General features: G+C 56.3%; 1 protein-coding gene across 1 annotated transcript in view; it reads right to left on the reverse strand.

The window, feature by feature from the left end:
* Positions 1 to 5,787, reverse strand: part of OSBPL2 (oxysterol binding protein like 2) — a 41,478-nt gene extending 35,691 nt beyond the window's left edge. Inside the window, exon 1 of the mRNA XM_069496289.1 lies at positions 5,703 to 5,787. The gene's annotated coding sequence lies outside the window, so the exon portion shown is untranslated. The remainder of the gene's footprint in view (positions 1 to 5,702) is intronic.
* Between the last annotated feature and the right edge of the window lie 213 nt (positions 5,788 to 6,000).

Here is a 6,000-nt window from a genome sequence, read left to right on the forward strand (position 1 = left end):
TCCCTACTGTACTTCCTGAGCACCAGTGGGGGTGGGTGTTTAAACCAAGGTCAGGGAAATCCATGAATCTCTGACACCCCCTCCCCAGCCCCACAAAAAAGAGAAAGAAAGAAAAAGGAAAAGGGCCGGGCGCGGTGGCTCACGCCTGTAATCCTAGCACTCTGGGAGGCCGAGGCGGGTGGATCGCTCAAGGTCAGGAGTTCGAGACCAGCCTGAGTGAGACTCCGTCTCTACTAAAAATAGAAAGACATTATATGGACAACTAAAAATCTATATAGAAAAAATTAGCCGGGCATGGTGGCGCATGCCTGTAGTCCCAGCTACTCGGGAGGCTGAGGCAGGAGGATCGCTTAAGCCGAGGAGTCTGAGGTTGCTGTGAGCTAAGCTGACGCCACGGCACTCACTCTAGCCTCGGCAACAAAGTGAGACTCTGTCTCAACAAAAAAAAAAAAAAAAAAAAGAAAAAGGAAAAAACTGCAAAGCTCTGTGTTCATTTTTTTTCCCCAGAAAAATGATTCAGATTATTCATTAAGTTCTCAAGAGAGTCCTTGATCCTACTAAGGGTTCTGACCGCACAGTGGGTGCCCAGTGCTGGCCTGGAACTGCGTGCAGAAGGCCCACAGCACGTGCCCAGGAGCCTGCTAAACACGCAGCTTCAGCCTCAGTAACTCTGGGCCTGGGCCTGGGCCTGCACTCCACCAGGTCCCCGGGCTTTTCTGATGAGAAGCCAGCTCTGAAAACCCTCCATTGGCCCAGAAGCCTCGTGCGCTGACAAGCCTCAGCCCTGCAGCCCAAAGCTCGTGGCGGGAGGCAGCATGGCAGAAGGCAGGGCCCCACGGTGCCTCAGCCCTCCTCACCCAGCTCGGCCGCCTGCCCTGCCCGCTCGGGCGTTGGGACCCCTCCCACGGTTGACATGCATCTGGAACACAGGTATCTGTCAAGTCTCGAGTCCTGGCTTTGCTCCACGGCAGCAGAGAGGCCAACACAAAGCCAGAGCACACCCACACGCCAGACACCTCGATAATCCAGCCCACGGCCTCTTTCAGCCCCGATCCGTGCCTGACTCCCGCTGGGATCATGAACCCTGCTTCTTTCACTCTCTGGTTTCCTGGTTTGGACACGGAATCACACAGCCACCCTGGTTTTGAGGCAATAATGGAAGTCACTTTCTGGCCAAGCACAGCGACACCAGGAGCCAGGTTCCCGCTGACCCTTTCCCAGCCCTGATCCCTCTGTTTATTCAGCTGCTCACTCCGCATATGACAGCCTCCCTCCCACCTGCCTTCACCTCTCCAGAACCAGGACTCCGCACAGCTTCCCCAGACTGCTGTCCTCCAGGCCACGTGCCCCAAGGGCTCCCCAACCAGCCCAGGACACGTGCTCTCCAGCGCCTGCGAAGCTGGGGTCCCGGCCCCTCTGGCAAAGGGACTCACTGAGGGCCTGCCCAGGAAGAGCCCCTCGGACCCTTCCCACACTGACCCGCACTGACACACCTCAGCTTCAGGGACAGTGCCCCCCTCGGTGCTGGGGTGAGGAGGCACAGCTGAGGCCAGGAGAGGGGGCCAGGCCCCCCAGCTGTGGCGCCAGCCACTAGCGCCCTGATCCCAGAGTTTGCTTCTCAAAATAGAGCAAGCAAGTGCTCCCCTGGAAGAAAGGTGGGCAAGCGCCGAGCAACAGACACCCGTCAGGCAGTCCACAGGCCCCTCCTCAGGCCCGGTCCTTTCTAAAGGCTCACTCCCTTCCTCAGCACAACACACGGGTGTGGAAATTCTGCCAAATGACCCCACGTTCTTTTCTGAATCTGGAAGGAAAAGGAAGGAGGTGCCCAAAAGTTCATGGGAACATCTCCGTGAGCCGTTTATTATCGAGAGCTGCAGGACGGGCCAGCGTGCACACCACGCCACGCCACGCCACACGCCACACGCCACACGCCACACGCCACACGCCCACGTCGAGACTCAAACCCAGACCAGCAGTCAGATGAGGCCTTGCAGCACCAATACCTGACATTCATTAGCAAGAACTGAAAAAGTAAAAATATATCAGAGACACACATTAGTAAACATGGAAACTGCATTTAAAGTGTCAAACTAGAATTAAAATATTAACTCTTAGGATTTAGGTATCTTTTAATCATCAGGCACGTTCAAACACTAGCTTCCTTTTAGCCTTTACAGACCAACTTCACAGGGCACTAAGTTTTGGAAGTAAACCTCACACCTGACCGTCAGCACTGAACACTACTGAAATGTCGGCAGCCACCAGAAAGTGCGGCCATGGCCGGGAGGTGGGCCCACAGGGGCCCCACCTGAGTCACAGCAGCCACGTCCCCACGTGCCCAGAGATCTTGTATGAGCACGACCCTCACTTGAATGGTCATTCAACGGTAACACACGTCGAAAAGAACACAAATCTGCCTAGCAAAGACTTCCTCGGCTTCCTTTCTAAACTGCATTTGTGTGTGTGGTGTCATCGTTGGGGTGACGTCAGTTCCAGCACTCTCAGGTGGGGCAGCCAAGGGCATTCCGAGCACCTACAACACGCCAGACACCCGACGCTTATTCTCACGCACAGTCCTCACAATAACCCGCTGCAAAGGCAAACAGCCACTTGTCTCTGTCCACCAGCTGGAGAAGGACAGTCGGGACCTGGGGGCCCCAGGGAGCCCCACGTCCCCCACGCCACCTTCGGAAACATGCTTAAATTCATGAAAGCAACACGCCGGCCACCCAGCGGGCTGGCCAGCACTGCTGCCACTAAGAGACTCACTCCACCCCCGCCAGACAAGACACGGCTTTCTCAGGGATGCTACAGAGATCACTTTCAGGAGAGAGTAAATTCCCTGGTTCAGATAGCGTCCATAAAATACATTAAAAATCTCCTCGTCAAAAAAAGAAATGTCACTTTTATGATTAACTGAATGTAATAAAACTTTATAAGTCAAGCACGTTTTAAGGACATATCCAAGACCCATGTGCCACCATTTCCTGGAGGGCATGGAGGACAGACGCTAGGATGAAAGCTGTAAGGCACTTTTTAACATTAAGAGGTCATCAAGATGTGAGACCTAACAGAGTTTGACCCCTCTAAATGCACTTGGGAGGAGAGAAGAAAAATGTCCTAAGTGTACACTTTAGGACGCACTGCATGAAGTCCACTCAGAATTGAACTCAAAACGAAAACCTCGTACTTTGAACTGCATGCGGCAGTCAGCACCCTGGCCCCCAACTCACCCCTTCCATGTGGCGAGCACCAGTGACTGATAGTGACAAAGGAACGAGGCAGCGGGTGGGGTACTTCAGCAAAACCCTGGATAGCCAGATGGAGAATTATTTTAGAAGAAACAAATGATTTTTATAAACACTCAGGCCCACAAAAAAATGAAAATCTGTTAGTTATATATGCTACAAAAAACAAAGTTCTGACATGTAGCATAATTAGACTGTTATAAACAAAAATGCTAAAGGAAAAATCTTGGTATTAAAAGGCAATATAGGCCAGGCGTGGTGGCTCACGCCTGTAAACCCAAAACTTAGGGAGGCTGAGGCAGGAGGATCACATGAAGCCAGGAGTTCAAGACCAGCCTGGGCAACACAGAGAGACCCCCCCATCTCTACAAAAAAAATTTTTAAAAATTAGCCAAGCTCAGTGGTTCATGCACACCTGTAGTCCCAGCTACTGGGGAGGCTAAGGCAAGAGGATCGTTTGAGCCCAGGAGTTTGAGGCTGCAGTGAGCTATGATCACACCATTGCATTCCATGTACTCCAGCCTGAGTGACAGAGTGAAACCCTGTCAAAAAAAATACAAAGAAAAGGCAGTACAGGGTGATGTTTAAGAGTGTGAACTCTGGGCCAAGCGCAGTGGCTCACGCCTATGATCCTAGCACTCTGAGAGGCCGTGGCAGGGGGTCACTTAAGCTCAGGGGTTTGAGACCAGCCTGAGCAAGGGCAAGACCCCGTCTCTACTAAAAACAGAAAAATTAGCCAGGTGTGGTGGCGTACCCCTGTAGTGCCAGATAGCTGGGAGGCTGAGGCAGGAGGATGCTTGAGCCCAGGAGTTTGAGGTTTCAGTGAGCTATGATGATGCCACTGCACTCCACCCAGGATTACAGAGCAAGGCTCTGTCTCAAAAAAAAAAAAAAAAGAGTGTGAACTCTGGAGCCAGACTGCCTGGGTTCAAATCCCTGGTTCATATTATAATTTACTGCTGTGTGAACTGGGGTAAGTTGCTTAACCTCTCTATTCCTCAACCTCCTCATGAGTGAGCTGAGGATCACGTAGCACCTGTCATCTCGTAGACTGTTGTGAGAATTACCTGAATGAAGACAATACAACGTGCTGGAAACAGCCCTAAAACAATCGTTAAATATCACCTCTTCAGGTAAGAACTGTTACCAACAGATGGAGTTCTACTAAGGAGATTCAGTCACCCATTCACTCATCATCACGCTTTAAATGACACCACCAGCAGGCACGGTGCCAGATGGACAGGGAGGAAGTGCTGTCAACCAGGCTCCTGTCCTCGACACGGGGAAAAGAGAACTAGCATTTTGGAGCACACGCTGCGTGTCAGAGAGTACTGTAGACAATGACTTCCTCTGCTCCTCGGATCAGCAAAGTAAATGCTACCCGCCACAGATGAAGGAACTGAGGCTGAGAGAGAGGGAAGGCAACCCGTGCACAAAGTTAGGAAGGGCATCGAGGAGCACGAGAACGCCTGGCCCCCGACATTCCGGGGCTGGGCCAGCCCAGGCACTTCTGCTCTCAGCTACGCCTCAACATCCCCGCCAGGCTGAGGGGCTGTGCAGCACGCAGCCAGGCACGCGGCAGGCATTCAAGAAACGTCTGTGGGGCCAAACTGAAGGAGACCACTTCTCCGGATGTGCAAAGGCAGTCCCGGGAGAGGGAGTCATCCAAAGGCTGCTCGTCCCAAGCCAGGGCCTGTCCCATGGTCTTCTTCTATAAGGACCATTCGGAACAAGAGCCCCGGAGACGTGAGCCAGCTTCCTGGGAGGGGAACCTCAGACTCGGGAGAACCTGTGCCAGCGGGACACCACCAGCCTGCGGGTCCCCACGTACACCAGCAAGACGGACTTTGTGACAGTCTCACAGTCTCCATCGGGGCTTATGAAGTCTGAAGGCATATTCTGAGTGACTGCGGAGAAAGAAGGAACCTCTTAAAGCTAGCTTGCCAAGTATGTGTTGAGTAAAAAGTTCTCACCAGTAGGTCCAGTCTGCTGAGATTTATAAACTAAAAACAAAACCAAGGCGCAGGGCGGGCGATGGAGACCCACACGGGCAGCGCCCCCAGGCGAGGGGCTGGGTCGCGAGGGCCGGTGCTCCCGGCTGGACCTGCCTCGGCCGCGCTCGCCACGGCCCCCACCCGCGACGTCGCCCGGCGCCGGGACCGAACCCACGTCCCGCACGAGGCGCCCGGGCAGGGCTGAGCGGGGCGCGGCGGCCCCGTCCGCTCCCGGGGCAGCCGCCCGGCCACCGCGGGGAGGGCGCGGCCGCCCGGCCCGGCCCGAGGCCCGCCGGGCCCCAACTTTGCTCCCAAAGTTTCCTCGCGGCGCCGGGCTACGGCCTGGGCCGGGCCGGGATGGGGCCGCGCGGCCTGCGGGCCCGGGTCCCGCCCCGCCCGCCCGCCGGGGTCCGCCGCCCGCCGGGGTCGCGCCTTCGCTCGGCGGCCGCGGGCCACTCACCTGGACGCGGTCCCTTGGGCGCCCGCCGCGCTCGCCGCCCACCCCGCCCCCGCCCCGCAGGCCCGCGACCCACTGACACCAAGGCGGAAGTGCGGCCCGCCGCCCCGCCGACTGACAGCCCGCGCCCGCCACACGCTGCGCCCGGCGCCGACGCGACACCACCGTCCGCCCAATCAGCGCCCGGCCCGGCGGCAGCGCCGGGGGCGGGACTATGCTAATCACGTCGCCGCGGCGGTCCCTCCCTCCGCCCCCGGAGCCCCGCCCGCGCGGAGGAGTGACGGCGCGGCCAGCCCATCGC

This window comes from Eulemur rufifrons, chromosome 20 (assembly GCF_041146395.1).
Source record: "Eulemur rufifrons isolate Redbay chromosome 20, OSU_ERuf_1, whole genome shotgun sequence".
In the NCBI taxonomy this organism is placed as follows: domain Eukaryota; kingdom Metazoa; phylum Chordata; class Mammalia; order Primates; family Lemuridae; genus Eulemur; species Eulemur rufifrons.